We start from the raw sequence: 16687 nt of genomic DNA, 5'->3' as shown, positions 1-16687 counted from the left end.
GTTTGCTTTTGTTGTTTGTGTTTTTGAGGTCTTACCAAATTTTTTTGGCCCAAACCAATGTCCTGAAGCATTTCCATAATGTTTTCTTTTACTCCTTTCTTTTTTTTTTTTTTAATTTTTTTTATTAAATCATAACTGTATACAATGATATGATTATGGGGCATCATACACTCACTTCATAAACCATTTGACACATTTTTATCACAGTGGTTAACATAGCCTTTCCGGCGTTATCTCAGTTACTGTGCCAAAACATTTACATTCTACATTTACCAAGTTTCGCAAATACCCCTATAATATGCACCACAGGTGTGATCCCACCGATTCCCCTCCCTCTACCCACCCCCCCCTTTCCCACTTCCCCCTATTGTTAAGTTGTAGCTGGGTTATAGCTTTCATGTGAGAGTCCCAAATTAGTTTCATAGTAGGGCTGTGTACATTGGGTATTTTTCCTTCCATTCTTGGGATACTTTACTAAGAAGAATATGTTCCAGCTCCATCCATGTAAACATGAAAGAGGTAAAGTCTCCATCTTTCTTTAAGGCTGCATAGTATTCCATGGTATACATATACCACAATTTATTAATCCATTCGTGGATCGATGGGCACTTGGGCTTTTTCCATGACTTAGCTATTATGAATTGGGCTGCAATAAACATTCTGGTACAAATATCTTTGTTATGTTGTGATTTTTGGTCTTCTGGGTATATGCCCAGCAGAGGAATTACAGGATTGAATGGCAGATCTATTTTTAGATCTCTGAGTGTTCTCCATATATCTTTCCAAAAGGAATGTATTAATTTGCATTCCCACCAGCAGTGCAAAAGTGTTCCCTTTTCTCCGCATCCACGCCAACATCTCTGGTCTTGAGATTTTGTGATATAGGCTAGTCTCATTGGAGTTAGATGATATCTCAAAGTAGTTTTAATTTGCATTTCTCTGATGATTAAAGATGATGAGCATTTTTTCATATGTCTGAAGGCCTTGCACCTGTCTTCTTCAGAGAAGTTTCTCTTCAAATCCCTTGCCCAGCCTGCGATGGGATCCCTTGTTTTTTTCTTGCTGATGCGTTTGAGTTCTCTGTGGATTCTGGTTATTAAACCTTTGTCAGAGTTACACCCTGCAAATATCTTCTCCCATTCTGAGGGCTGTCTGCTTGCTCTGCTTACTGTGTTCTTAGCTGTGCAGAAGCTTTTTAGTTTGATCAAGTCCCAGTAGTGTATTTTTGAAGCTGCTTCAATTGCCCGGGGGGTTCTCCTCATGAAATACTCACCCAGACCAATTTCTTCAAGGGTTTTCCCTGCATTCTCCTCTAGTATTTTTATAGTTTCATGTCTTAAGTTTAAATCTTTAATCCAATGAGAGTCTATCTTAGTTAATGGTGAAAGGTGTGGGTCCAATTTCAGTCTTCTGCAGGTTGCCAGCCAGTTCACCCAGCACCATTTGTTAAATAGGGTATCTTTTCCCCACTGAATGTTTTTAATTGGCTTGTCAAAAATCAAATAGCGGTAAGTAGCTGGATTTATCTCTTGGTTCTCTATTCTGTTCCAGATATCTACTTCTCTGTTTTTGTGCCAATACCATGCTGTTTTGATCACTATCGATTTGTAGTAAAGTCTGAGGTCTGGTAGTGTGATTCCTCCTGTTTTGTTTTTATTTCTGAGTAATGTCTTGGCTATTCGAGGTTTTTTCTGATTCCATATAAAACGAAGTAATGTTTTTTCAAGATCTTTAAAATATGACAGTGGAGCTTTAATAGGGAGTGCGTTGAAATTATATATTGCTTTGGGTAGTATGGACATTTTGATAATGTTGAGTCTTCCTAGCCATGAGCATGGTATGTTTTTCCATTTGTTAACATTTTCAGCTATTTCTTTTCTTAGAGTTTCATAGTTCTCTTTATAGAGATCTTTCACGTCTTTTGTTAGGTAAATTCCCAAATATTTCATCTTCTTTGGCACTACTGTGAATGGGATAGAGTCCTTAACTGCTTTTTCAATTTGACTGTTGTTGGTGTATATAAAGGCTACCGATTTATGAATGTTGATTTTGTAACCTGAGACGCTGCTGTATTCCTTGATCACTTCTAGGAGTTTTGTAGTAGAGTCCCTAGTGTTTTCCAGATACACAATCATATCATCTGCGAAGAGCGAGAGTTTGATCTCTTCTGACCCTATATGGATACCCTTGATCGCCTTTTCTTCCCTAATTGCGGTGGCTAAAACTTCCATTACAATGTTGAAAAGCAATGGAGACAATGGGCAGCCTTGTCTGGTTCCTGATCTGAGTGGAAATGATTCCAATTTAACTCCATTCAATATGATATTGGCTGTGGGTTTGCTGTAGATAGCCTCTATCAGTTTAAGAAAAGTCCCTTCTAGACCAATTTTCTTGAGTGTTCTGATCATGAAGGGATGCTGGATATTATCAAAAGCTTTTTCTGCATCAATTGAGAGAATCATATGGTCTTTGTTTTTTAATTTGTTTATGTGCTGAATTACATTTATAGATTTACGTATATTGAACCAGCCTTGAGACCCTGGGATAAAACCAACTTGGTCATGATGTATAATTTGTTTGATGTGTTGTTGGATTCTGTTTGTTAGGATCTTGTTGAATATTTTTGCATCTATCTTCATTAGTGATATTGGTCTATAATTTTCTTTTCTTGTTGGGTCTTTTCCTGGTTTGGGGATCAGGGTGATGTTTGCTTCATAGAACGTGTTGGGTAGTCTTCCTTCTTTTTCTACATTTTGGAACAGGTTGAGTAATATAGGTACTAATTCCTCTTTAAAGGTTTGGTAGAATTCTGACGTGAAACCATCTGGTCCCGGGCTTTTCTTTTTAGGGAGGTTTTGTATAGTTGATGCTATTTCTGAACTTGCTATGGGTCTGTTCAACATTTCCACTTGATTCTGGTTAAGTCTTGGAAGGTGGCGTGCTTCCAAGTATTGGTCTATTTCCTTCAGATTTTCATATTTCTGAGAATAAAGTTTCTTGTAATATTCATTAAGGATTTTTTGGATTTCTGATGAGTCTGTGGTTATTTCGTCTTTGTTGTTTCTGATTGATGATATTAGAGATTTTACTCTTTTTTTCCTGATTAGGTTGGCCAGAGGTTTATCTATTTTATTGACCTTTTCAAAAAACCAGCTTTTTGATTTATTGATCTGTTGTATTATTCTTTTGTTTTCAATTTCATTTAATTCTGCTCTAATTTTGGTTATTTCTTTTCTTCTACTGGGTTTGGGGTTGGAATGTTCTTCCTTTTCCAGTTGCGTGAGATGTCCCATTAAGTTGTTAACTTCCTCTCTTTCCGTTCTCTTGAGGAAGGCTTGCAGTGCTATAAATTTCCCTCTTAGAACTGCCTTTGCAGTGTCCCAGAGGTTCTGATAGTTTGTGTCTTCATTGTCATTTTGTTCCAAAAAATTGGTGATTTCTTTCTTAATCTCATCTCTGACCCAGCTATCATTCAGCATAAGGTTATTTAACTTCCATGTTTTTGTATGGGTATGCAGATTCCTGTTGTTACTCAATTCAAGTTTTATTCCATGATGGTCCGAAAAGATGCATGGAATAATTTCTATTCCTTTAAATTTACTGAGGTTAGACTTGTGACCTAAAATGTGATCAATTTTGGAGTAAGTTCCGTGGGCTGATGAGAAGAATGTGTATTCAGTTTTGTTGGGATGAAATGTTCTGTAGATGTCTGCTAAATCTAAATATTGGATGGTTAGGTTTAAATCTAAGATTTCTTTGCTCAGCTTCTTTCTGGAAGATCGATCCAACACTGCCAAGGGAGTGTTGAAATCTCCAAGATTATGGAGCTGGAGGAAATCAAGTTACTCATGTCTGTTAGAGTTTCTCTTATAAATTGAGGTGCATTCTGGTTGGGTGCATAGATATTAATAATTGAGATCTCGTCATATTGAGTATTACCCTTAACAAATATGAAGTGACCATTCTTGTCCTTCCTTACTTTTGATGGTTTAAAGCCTACTGTATCTGCAAATAAAATTGCAACACCTGCTTTTTTCTGATTGCCATTTGCCTGAAATATGGATGACCATCCTTTCACCCTGAGTCTGTATTTGTCTTTTAAGTTGAGATGTGACTCTTGTATGCAACAAATATCTGGCTTGAGTTTTTGTATCCAGTCAGCTAACCTATGCCTCTTTAGAGGACAGTTTAAGCCATTCACATTGATGGAGAGTAAGGATAAGTCTGGTGGAATTTTGGGTATCGAGTTTTTCAAAGGTCCAGTGGACATTTTTAATCCTTTCGCCAGTGTGGAAGTTGGAGTTTGATCCGAAGTTTCTGAGTGAGTTTACTTTTGTGGTATAGGATTGGGTTGGTCATTGTGGAGGATAGGTCTGAGAACATCCTGAAGAGCTGGTTTACTTATGGCAAATTTTTTCAACATATGAATGTCATTGAAGTATTTAATTTCTCCATCATAGATGAAACTCAGTTTAGCTGGATACAAGATCCTGGGTTGAAAGTTTTTTTGCTTTAGGAGATTAAAAGTTGAGGACCAGCCTCTTCTTGCTTGAAAAGTTTCAGCAGAGAGATCTGCAGTTATTCTAATATTCTTACCTTTGTACGTTATAGTTTTCTTTCGCCGGGCTGCTTTGAGAATCTTCTCTTTCATGTTAACTTTAGTGAAGCTAATTATGATATGTCTGGGAGATGGCTTATTGGGGTTGAATCGTGCTGGGGTTCTGAAGCTGTCTGCTATCTGAATTTCAGATTCTCTAGGCATGTCTGGAAAATTTTCTTTCATAATTTCATGTAGAAGGGCCTCTGTGTCCTTGGCAGCTACTTCATCAGTCTCCGAAATTCCTATAACCCTTATGTTGTTTTTTTTCGAATTATCTGAGAGCTCTGTGAGTGAGTGATCCGTTTTTGCTCTCCATTTCTCTTCCTCTTTGAGAGATTGGGAGCGTTCGAAGACTTTATCTTCAATGTCAGAAATCCTTTCTTCTGCTTGCTCCATTCTGTTACTGAGGGATTCTACTGTATTTTTCATATCTTTGAGGGCTGTAAGTTCTTGTTTCAGTGTGTCTAAGTCTTTGGTGGTTTTGTCTTTAAATTCGTTAAATTCTTGAGACAATTTTTGAATTTCTCCTCGAATTCCTAATTCCATTTTATTAATCTTGTCTGCAAACCAAATTCTGAATTCGACTTCTGACATCTCAGCCAGTTGTTTATGAAAGGGATCTTCAATCACATCTGCCGTATCTTTTCTTGGGGGGGTTGATCTATTCTGGTTATTCATGTTACCAGAGTTTTTCCGCTGATTCCACCCCATGGTTTACTCCCTTTGGTTTTTCCCCTGGGGTTTTATCGAGGGCCTGTACAGTGTTGTGACCTGAGAAACTGGGGCCCTGTCTGGTGTGGTGGAGCAAAGTGGTTCTGTCTTGTTTTCAGCTGGTTTCTGTTCGATTCTATTGCAACTTCTACTCTGGCTTGAAGTCTCAGCTGTGTGGAAAAATCAGCAATTAAGTCACCCCGCCTGCCCACCTCTGGCCCCAGTTGGAAAAGGAGAATCAAACCTTCCTACAATCGCACACCCAGGGCACCGCCTGAAGAGTCCTCAGTCTATTAGCCCAGTTCAAAAGGTCCGAATCAACTGTCTCAATCGGCACTTGTCTCGGGTGGAAGGGTTCAAGAGGTCTCTGGGAACTGGATCACAGGGGCCTGGTGACTCCTCTGACACGGCTCACCCCAGTGCAGCGTGGAGTCAGGAGGAGCCACCCAGCAAACAGAGCAGTCTGGGAAGGTTGACGTCTCCTTCCCCACTTTGCCCCTCCGTCGGACCCAGTCACTGGTATCTCTCCAGATGGCTAACCCAGTTGCCTGCAGTGAACAGACACTCCAGGGGTTTGCACCTGCCTGAATCACAAGGAAGTCTGCCAGGCCCCCGCAGACTGCCGCTATCTAGCAGGAGGAGATGGGGCCTGACATCTTTGAGTGTTTGATGCAGGTGATGGGAAGGAGGTGTTCACTCAGGCTTAGCCCCGTCCCTGATGCATGCTGCTAACAGAACAGAACAGAACAGACAACTTTGTGAGGTTCTGTCTCTGTTCTTGTCGTCGCCTACAGGAGATGGGCTGTTTTGAGTTCAAACGTCTTTGCTGCTGGAGAATTGCGTCTGAACACCTCTCTGGGTCGGCCCCGCCCTGGAGGCTTCCGGGTTTGTGAGCCGTGTCACCGGTGGCCTCCTCTGGTTGCCCAGGGAGACAGGGGGTGTGGCCTCAGAATATCCAGAAGTGAGCGTTCTGCCGTTAAAGAAAAAACGGCTGTTGATCTACCTCCAGGGAACTGCTGCTCTGGTGTGGGCACTCAGGCGACCCTTTTCTCCTCTGTCCCACGCCCCAGAGTCAGCACTGAGCGGCCACAGTTTGTGCTGGGTCCACACCCCTTAAGAGATCCCCCAAGAATCAGAACTCTTGGGGGATGGGCCCCCAGACCCCGATTGGGAGTGGGGCGGGGGGAAGCTAGAGTTTCATTCAGTTTCACGCAATACTACGGGGAGGGCTCCTGCACTGCACCGCAGGGAAGTGCCGCCAAGGCTTGATTTCCCCTCAGCAGAGTGCCCTCTCCTCGCTCACGTGTCCCAGAGTCAGCGCTGACCTGACGCAGCTCAGGCACTGTGCACTCCCCTCGAGAAATCACCCAAGGAGCCGAACTCCTGGGGGATAGGCCCTCAGACCCCGAGTGAGAGTAGGGGTTCTCAGCTCTCAGCGGGGAGGCCAGAGTCTGATTCAGTCTTGGGCCCCGTATGCCTGGGGAGGGTTGCTGCACTGCACCGCAGGGAAGTGCCGCGAGTCGTGACTCAGCCCGGTGCCCTCTCCTCACTTGCGCGCCTCAGAGTCAATGCTGACCAGTCGCAACTCGGGGACTGTCCACTCCCCTTGAGAAATCACCCAAGGATCCGAACTCCTGGGGGATAGGCCCTCAGACCCCGAGTGAGAGTAGGGGCTCTCAGCTCTCAGCGGGGAGGCCAGAGTCTGATTCAGTCTTGGGCCCCGTATGCCCGGGGAGGGTTGCTGCACTGCACCGCAGGGAAGTGCTGCGAGGCGTGACTCCCCCTCAGCCCGGTGCCCTCTCCTCACTCGGCGCGCCTCAGAGTCAATGCTGACCAGTCGCACTCAAGGGGACTGTCCACTCCCCTTGAGAAATCACCCAAGGATCCAAAGTCCTGGGGGACAGGCCTCCAGACCTCAGTGGGCGGGAGGGGAGCGCCGGGGATTCAGGGTTGCCGGCAGAGGATTCCCAAAGTTTTATTCAGCCCTATGTCCGGCAGGAGAACGCCACGGCACCCCAGTAGGGGAGGTAGGTCCAGTTTTTAGAAGGTCTCTCCCGTGGAGAGACCGTGGAAATTAAAGGGCTCTAATTTCTACCCGCTTGTTCAATTTCTGCCCGCTTGTTCAATTATGGGGCTCTAGAGCCGGTCTCATGGGGGAGGGGGACTCCCGTCCGCTTGGTGGTGGATTTTGTACCTTTTGTTTGCGTCCTTGTGATCACAACTTGCCTCAGCGGTGTTGGTGTGCGTTCTTCAGCCTTCTCTCTTGGTGAGGCTCAAGTCCACCAGGATACTTACTAAATTCCTGTCCCTTAACTCTCCTTCTGGACGGGAGCCTTTGTTGAAAGCTGGCTTCAGTCCACCATCTTGTCTCCCCCTCCTACTCCTTTCTTAATGTTAAGTCTTCAATCCATTTTGAATTGATTTTTGTGTATGGGGAGCACAGGGATCTAGTTTCATTCTCTACACTTGGAATATGCATCCAGTTTTCCCACCACCACTTGCTGAAGATACCACCCTTTTCCAATGGCTCCTTTGTGAAAGGTAAGTTCATAATAGATGTGTGATAAATTTCTGGGTTCTCTATTCTGTCCCAATGGTCTATATATGTGTTTTTATGCCAGTGCCATACTGTTTTGATTACTGCTTTTGCTGTTTAGCTCTGTAGTATGATTTGAAGCCAGATAATGTGATTCCTTTGGTTTTGTTCTTTTGGCTCAGGATGGCTTTGGCTGTCTGTTTTTTTTTTTTATTATTATTAAATCATAGCTGTGTACATTAACGCAATCATGGGGCACATACGCGGGTTTTATAGACCATTTGACACATTTTCATCACACTGATTAACATAGCCTTCCTGGCATTTTCTTAGTTATTGTGTTAAGAAATTTATATTCTACATTTACTAAGTTTCACATGTACCCATGTATCCCACCAATCACCCTCACTCCACCTATCCTCTCTCCTCCCTTCACTCCCTCTCCCTCTTCCCCCTATTTTTAGGTTATAACTGGGTTATAGCTTTCATATGAAAGCCATAAATTAGTTTCATAGTAGGGCTGAGTACATTGGATACTTTTTCGCCATTCTTGAGATACTTTACCAAGAAGAATATGTTCCAGTTCCATCCATGTAAACATGAAAGAGGTAAAGTCTCCATCTTTCTTTAAGGCTGCATAATATTCCATGGTGTACATATACTATACCACAGTTTATAAATCCATTCGTGGATCAATGGGCACTTGGGCTTTTTCCATGACTTAGAAATTGCGAATTAGGCTGCAATAAGCATTCTAGTACAAATATCTTTGTTATAATGTGATTTTTGATCTTCTGGGTATATACCTAGTAGAGAAATTATAGGATTGAATGGCAGATCTATTTTTAGATCTCTAAGTGTTCTCCAAACATCTTTCCAAAAGGAATGTATTAATTTGCATTCCCACCAGCTGTGTAGAAGTGTTCCCTTTTCTCCACATCCATGCCAACATGTCTGGTCTTGGGATTTTTTGATATGGGCTAATCTTACTGGAGTTAGATGGTATCTCAAGGTAGTTTTGATTTGCATTTCTCTGATGATTAAAGATGATGAGCATTTTTCCATATGTCTGTGGGCCGTGCACCTGTCTTCTTCAGAGAAGTTTCTCTTCAAGTCCCTGGCCCAGCCTGCAATGGGATCACTTGTTCTTTTCTTGCTTATACATTTGAGTTCTTTGTGATTCTGGTTATTAAACCTTTGTCAGAGACATAACCTGCAAATATCTTCTCCCATTCTGAGGGCAGTCTGCTTGCTTTACTTACCATGTTCTTGGCTGTGCAGAAGCTTTTTAGTTTGATCGGGTCCCAGTAGTGTATTTTTGAAGCTGCTTCAATTGCCCGGGGTCGTCCTAATAAAATACTCTCCAGGACCGATTTCTTCAAGGGTTTTCCCTGCACTCTCTTCTAGTATTTTTATAGTTTCATGTCTTAAGTTTAAATATTTAATCCAGTGAGAGTCTATCTTAGTTAATGGTGAAAGGTGTGGGTCCAGTTTCAGTCTTCTACAGGTTGCCAGCCAGTTCACCCAGCACCATTGGTTAAATAGGGAATCTTTTCCCCACTGAATGTTTTTAATTTGCTTGTCAAAGATCAAATAACGGTAAGTAGCTGGATTCATCTCTTGGTTCTCTATTCTGTTCCAGACATCTAATTCTCTTTTTTTGTCCCAGTACCATGCTGTTTTGATCGCTATTGATTTATAGTATAGTCTGAGGTCTGGTAGCGTAATTCCTCCTGCTTTGTTTTTATTTCTGAGTAATGTGTTGGCTATTTGAGGTTTTCTCTGATTCCATATAAAACAAAGTATTATTTTTTCAAGATCTTTAAAGTATGACTGTGGAGCTTTAAGTCAGATTGCACTAAAATTGTATATTGCTTTGGGTAGTATGGACATTTTAACAATGTTGATTCTTCCCAGCCATGAGCATGGTATGTTTTTCCATTTGTTAACATGTTCAGCTATTTCTTTTCTTAGAGTTTCATAGTTCTCTTTATAGAGATCATTCATGTCCTTTGTTAGACAAACTCCCAAATATTTCAGCTTCATTGGCACTACTGTGAATGGAATAGAGTCTTTAACTTTTTTCAGCTTGACTATTGTTGGTATATATAAAGGCTACCAATTTACAAATGTTGATTTTTTTTACCCGAGACACTGCTGTATTCCTTGATCAGTTCTAAGAGTTTTGTAGTAGAATCCCTGGTGTTTTCCAGATATACAATCATATCATCTGCGAAGAGTGAAAGTTTGTTCTCTTCTGACCCTATATGGATACCCTTGATCACCTTTTCTTCCCTAATTTTGATGGCTAAAACTTCCATTACAATGTTAAAAAGCAGTGGAGACAATGGGCAGCCTTGTCTGGTTCCTGATCTGAGTGGAAATGATTTCAATTTAACTCCATTCAATACAATATTGGCTGTGGGTTTGCTGTAGATGGCCTCTATCAGTTTAAGAAATGTCCCTTCTATACCAATTTTCTTAAGTGTTCTGATAATGAAGGGATGCTGGATACTATCAAAATCTTTTTCTGCATCAATTGAGAGAATCATATGGTCTTTGTTTTTTATTTTTTATTTTTTTTTTGGCTTTTTTATTTTATTTCGTTGCTTATTTTTTATTTCTTTACTTTTTTTTTTTTTTTTTTTGTTGAGACAGGGTCCCACCCTATGCCCCTGAGCAGAGTGCAGTGGGCGTGGTAGCTCACCACAACCTCAGACTCGGGCTGCGGGCACCCCGCTGCCTCAGCCTCCGGAAGCCGCTGGGATTACAGGCGCTCGCCGCAGCGCCCGGCTGGGTTTTTCCATTTTTTTCACGAGTCGGGGTCTCACTGTCGCTCAGGTGAGTCTCGAACTCCTGAGCTCAAGCGATTCTCCCTCCTCAGCCTCCCACAGTGCTGGGATTACAGGCGTGAGCCACCGCGCCCGGCTGGTCTTTGTTTTTTAATTTGTTTATGTGCTGAATTATAATTATAGATTTACATATATTGAACCAGCCTTGAGATCCCGGGATAAAACCGATTTGGTCATGATGTATAATTTCTTTGATATGTTGCTGGATTCTGTTTGTTAGGATCTTGTTGAATATTTTTGCATCTATATTCATTAGTGATATTGGTCTATAATTTTCTTTTCTTGTTGGGTCTTTTCCTGGTTTGGGGATCAGGGTGATGTTTGCTTCATAGAACATGTTGGGTAGTGTTCCTTCTTTTTCTACATTTATGAACAGGTTGAATACTATAGGTACTAGTTCCTCTTTAAAGATTTGGTAGAATTCTGACGTGAAGCCATCTGATCCTAGGCTTTTCCTTTTAGGGGTGTTGTATGGTTGATGCTATTTCAGAACTTGATATTGGCCTGTTCAACATTTCCACTTGATTCTGGCTAAGTCTTGGAAGGTGACATGCTTCCGAGTATTGGTCAATCTCCTTCAGCTTTTCATATTTCTGAGAATAAAGTTTCTTGTAATATTCATTAAGGATTTTTTGAATTTCTGAGGATTCTGTTGTTATTTTGTCTTTGTCATTTCTGATTGATGAGATTAGAGATTTTACTCTTTTTTTCCTGGTTAGGTTAGCCAAAGTTTTATCTATTTTATTGACCTTTTCAAAAAAACAACTTTTTAATTTATTGATCTGTTGTATAATTATAATTCTTTGTTTTCAATTTTATTTAATTGTGCTCTCATTTTGGTTATTTCTTTTCTTCTACTGGGTTTGGGGTTGGAATATTCTTCCTTTTCCAGTTGCTTTAGATGTCCCATTAACAGGTTAACTTCCTCTCTTTCCCTTCTCTTGAGGAAGGCTTGCAGTGCTATAAATTTCCCTCTTAGAACTGCCTTTGCGGTATACCAGAGGTTCTGATAATTGGTGTCTTCGTTGTCGTTTTGTTCTGAAAATTTGGCAATTTCCATCTTAATCTCATCTCTGACCCAGCTATCATTCAGCGTAAGGTTCTTTAACGTCCATGTTTTTGTATGAGTATGCAGATTCCTGTTGTTACTGAGTTCAACTTTTATTTCATGGTGGTCCAAGAAGATGCTAGTAATAATTTCTATTCCTTTAAATTTACTGAGGTTAGACTTGTGACCTAAGATGTGATCAATTTTGGAGTGTGTTCTGTGGGCTGATGAGAAGTATGTATATTCAGTTTTGTTGGGATGAGATCTTCTTTTTTTTTTCCTTTTTTTTTTTATTGTTGGGGATTCATTGAGGGTACAATAAGCCAGTTACACTGATTGCAATTGTTAGGTAAAGTCCCTCTTGCAATCATGTCTTGCCCCCATAAAGTGTGACACACACTATGTACTCAATCTTGATATGAGGACAATTAATGACAATTAAGGCTATGGGGGTGGGGAAGCAGAAAGAGGGATGAGATCTTCTATAGATGTCTGCTAAATCCAAATGTTGGATGGTTAGGTTTAAATCTAAAATTTCTTTGCTCAGTTTCTTATTGGAAGGTCTATCCAACACTGCCAAAGGAGCGTTGAAATCTCTAATTATTATGGAGCTGGAGGAAATCAAGTTGCTCATGTCTGTTAGAGTTTCTCTTATAAATTGAGGTGCATTCTGGTTGGTGCATAATATTAATAATTGATATTTCATCATATTGAGTATTACCCTTAACAAATATAAAGTGACCATTCTTATCCTTTCTTACTTTTGTTGGTTTAAAGCCTATTGTGTCTGCAAATAGAATTGCAACACCTGCTTTTTTCTGATTACCATTTGCCCAAAAATGGACAACCATCCTTTCACCCTGAGTCTATATTTATCTTTTAAGGTAAGATGTGACTCTTGTGTGCAGCAAATATTTGGCCTGAGTTTTTCTGTCCATTCAGCTATCCTGTGCCTCTTCAGAGTTTAAGCTGTTCACATTAATGGAGAATATTGGTAAGTCTGGTAAAATTTTGGGTATTGAGTTTTTCGAAAGTCCAGTGGACATTTTTAATCCTTTCACAACTCTGGAAGTTGGAGTTTGATCAAAAGTTTCTGAGTGAGTTTACTTTTGTGGTAGAGCATCGGGCTGGTCATTATGGAGGATAGGTCTGAGAATATCCTGAATAGCTGGTATGGTTATGGCAAATTTCTTCAAAGTATGAATGTCATTAAAGTATTTAATTTCTTGATCATAAATGAAACTCAGTTTAGCTGGATACAGGATCTGGCGTTGAAAGTTATTTTGTTTTAGGAGATTAAAAGTTGACGATCACCCTCTTCTGGTTTGAAAAGTTTCAGCAGAGAGTTCTGCAATCATACTAATAGTCTTCCCTTTGTAGGTAATGGATTTTTTACGTTTGGCTGCTTTCAGAATTTTCTCTTTCATATTAACTTTAGTGAAGTTAATTATGATATGCCTTGGGGATGTCTTATTCAGATTGAGTCATGCTGGGGTTCTGAAACTGTCTGCTATCTGAATTTCAGAATCTCTTGGCATGTCTGGAAAATTCTCTTTCATAATTTCATGGAGAACGGCTTCTGTGCCTTGCGAAGCCACTTCATCACTTTCAGGGATCCGAATGAGGCAGATATTAGTCTTCTTTACATTATCCCAGAGCTCTCTGAGAGAATGATCCATTTTTGCTCTCAATTTCTCTTCCTCTTTGAGAGTTTGGGAGCATTCAAAAGCTTTATCTTCAATGTCAGAAATCCTTTCTTCTGTTTGCTCCACTCTGTTACCGAGGGATTCTACTGTATTTTTCAGATCTTTGAGTGCTGCAAGTTCTCGCTTCAGTGCATCAAAATCTTTGGTGGTTTTTTCTTTAATTTTGTTAAATTCTTGAGACTACTTTTGAATTTCTCCTTGAATTCGTAATTCTGACTTTTGAATTGCTCCTCGAATTTTTAATTCCAAATTTTCCTCCATTCTATTAATCTTGTTTGCAATCCAAATTCTGAATTCAATTTCTGACATCTCAGCTAGCTGTTTCTGAATGGGATCTTCAGTTACATCTGCCATATCTTTCCTTGGGTGGGGTGGGATTGATCTATTCTGGTTATTCATTTTACCAGAGTTTTCCCACTGATTACACCCCATGAATATTTTACACCATTTGATTTTTCCCCTGGAGCTTTTTCAAGGACTCATACAGTGCTATGACCTGAGAAACTGGGGACCTGTTTGGTGGGGCTAAGTGGTTCTGTCTTCTTTTCAGCTCGTCTCTGTCCGACCCTGGAGCTTTTTCAAGGACTCATACAGTGCTATGGCCTGAGAAACTGGGGACCTGTGTGGTGGGGCTAAGTGGTTCTGTCTTCTTTTCAGCTCGTCTCTGTCCGACCCTAGTGAAACAGTTACTCTGGGTTGAAGTCTCAGCTGTGGAGAAATACCAGCAATTAAGTCACCCTGCCCCACCACAGGCAACAATTGGAAAAGGAAAATCAAACCTTCCTGCAACCACACACCCAGGGCACCATTTGAATAGTACTCAGGTGATTGGCTCAGTTTAAAAGGTCCAAATCAATTGTCTCAGTCAGCATGTCTTAGGTGGGAGAGTTTAAAAGTTCTCTGGCAACTGGATTGCAGGGGTCTGGTGACAACTCAGATATGACTTGCTCCGGTGCTCCATGAAGTCAGGTGGACCCACCCAGCAAACAGATTAGTCTGGAAGGTTGATGCCTCCTTCCCCACCTTGCACTTCTGTCACTCCCAGTCACTGATAGCCCCGCAGGGCAGTGACCCTGTTGTCTCTAGTGAACAGATACTCCAGGGTTTTGCACTTGCCTGAATCACAAGGAAATCTATATCTGCTCAGCCAGGCCGCTGTGCTCTACCTCTATCCAGCAGGGGGAGGTGAGGCCTGACAATCTTGGGCGCTTGATGGTGGCCAGTGGGTGTTCACTCTGTTCCAGCCCCGACCCTGATTGATGTTACTGACAGAACAGAACAGAATAACTTTGTGGTAATGTGTTTCTGTTCCTGCTAAATTCCCCTGCAGAAGAAAAGCTGTTTTGATTTCCCAGAACCTGTGCCTCAGGCCCTGTCTTTGTTCCCGCAGGTTTGTATTCGATTAGCTGTCAGTTCTAGTTTCTTGCCTTCCTTTGTCTATAGGCTGACAATCCCCTGAGGGCCGAGTACATCTTAGGCTCAGTAAAGCAGTCCTCTGGGTCAGCCCCACCCTGGGAATTTCCCAGCTCTGTACATGCATTTTCTAGTCACTGCGCTCCACCCAGGCGGGTACCGCCTCAGGCAAACCCTTTACTCATGGGGCCTGCGTTTCTGTCCCAGATCTGTTCCGCAGTGGTTGCCACCTCAGAAGATGCCCAGCCTCCTCTGGTTGCCCAGGGAGATAGGGGGTGTGGCTTCGGAATATCTGGGACTGAGCGCTATTGTTGCCAAAAACAGCTGCTGCTCTGCGCTTAGTGGTACCACCACTCCCTCTCAGCTAACTGTCCTCTCCTCACTCCCGTGCCGCAAAATTAGCCCTGACCAACTGCAGTCTAGGCACTGTCCACACCCCTCGAGAATTCACCTGAGAATCTGGACTCCTGGAGGATAGGCCTCCAGACCTCAGAGTGAGAGTGGAGAGGAGTGGTGGGAGCTCAGAATTGCAGATAGAGAATATATACAGTTTTATATAGTTTTATGCCTAGCAAGAGAATGCCGTGGCACTGTAGTAGGGTAGCTAGGTCCAGTTTTTAGAGGGTCTCTCTCGTGGAGTGTAGTGGGATGACCTTTGAACTCCGTTCATTTGTTTGTGGTGCACTCCAAGTCATTCTCATGGGGGAGGGAACTTCCGTCTGCTTGGTGATGGATTTTGTACCTTTTGTTTGTATCCTTGGGGTTGCAGCTCACCTCAGCGGTGTTGATGTGCGTTCTTCAACCTTCTCTCTTGGTGCAGCTGTAATCCACCAGGTTACTTGCTAAATTTCTGTCCTTCAACTCTCCTTCTGGACAGGAGCCTCTGTGGAAAGCTGGCTTCAGTCAGCCATTTTGTCTCCACCCCCCACACACAAATTTTAGGAATTTTTTTTTCTATTTCTGTAAGGAATGTTACGGTATTTTGATAGGAATTACACTGCATCCATAGATTACTTTGTGTAGTGTTAACATTTTAACAATATTGATTCTTCTGATCTAAAAGCACGTTTATTTCCATTTATTGTATCCACTTCAATTTCTTTCATTCGTGTCCTATAGTTTTCATTATAGAGACATTTCACTTCTTTGGGTCAGTTTATTCCTAGGTATTTTATTTTATTTGTAGCTATTGTAAATGGGATTAATTTCTTGGTTTCTTTTTCAAATTGTTCATCTTTGGCACATAGAAGTGCTACTAATTTTGTATCCTGCAACTTTACTGAATTTGTTTATTAGATCTAATAGTTTGTGTGTGTGTGTGTGTGTGTGTGTGTGTGTGTGTGTGTGTGTGTGTGTGTGGAGTCTTTAGGTTTCTCTAGATACAAGATCATATCATCTGAAAAGAAGGATAAGTTTACATTTTCCTTTCCACATTGGATGCTCTTCGTTTTTTTCTCTTGTCTGATTGCTCTAGCTAGAACGTCTAGTACTATGTTAAAAAATCAGTGGTGAAGGGGGCAGTGCCAGTTGCTCAGTGAGTAGGGCGCTGGCCCCATATACCGAGAGTGATGGGTTCAAACCTGGCCCCGGCCAAACTGCAACAAAAAAAATAGCTGGGCATTGTGGACGGCACTTGTAGTCCCAGCTACTCGGGAGGCTGAGGGAAGAGAATCACCTAACCCCAAGAGCTGGAGGTTGCTGTAAGCTGTGACACTAGAGCACTCTACCAAGGGTGACAAAGTGAGACTCTGTCTCTAAAAAAAAACAAAAATCAGTGGTGAAAGTGGGCATATCTTGTCTTGTTCCACATCTTAGAGAAAA

Source organism: Nycticebus coucang, chromosome 11 (assembly GCF_027406575.1).
Source record: "Nycticebus coucang isolate mNycCou1 chromosome 11, mNycCou1.pri, whole genome shotgun sequence".
In the NCBI taxonomy this organism is placed as follows: domain Eukaryota; kingdom Metazoa; phylum Chordata; class Mammalia; order Primates; family Lorisidae; genus Nycticebus; species Nycticebus coucang.
This window is presented reverse-complemented; position numbering follows the sequence as displayed.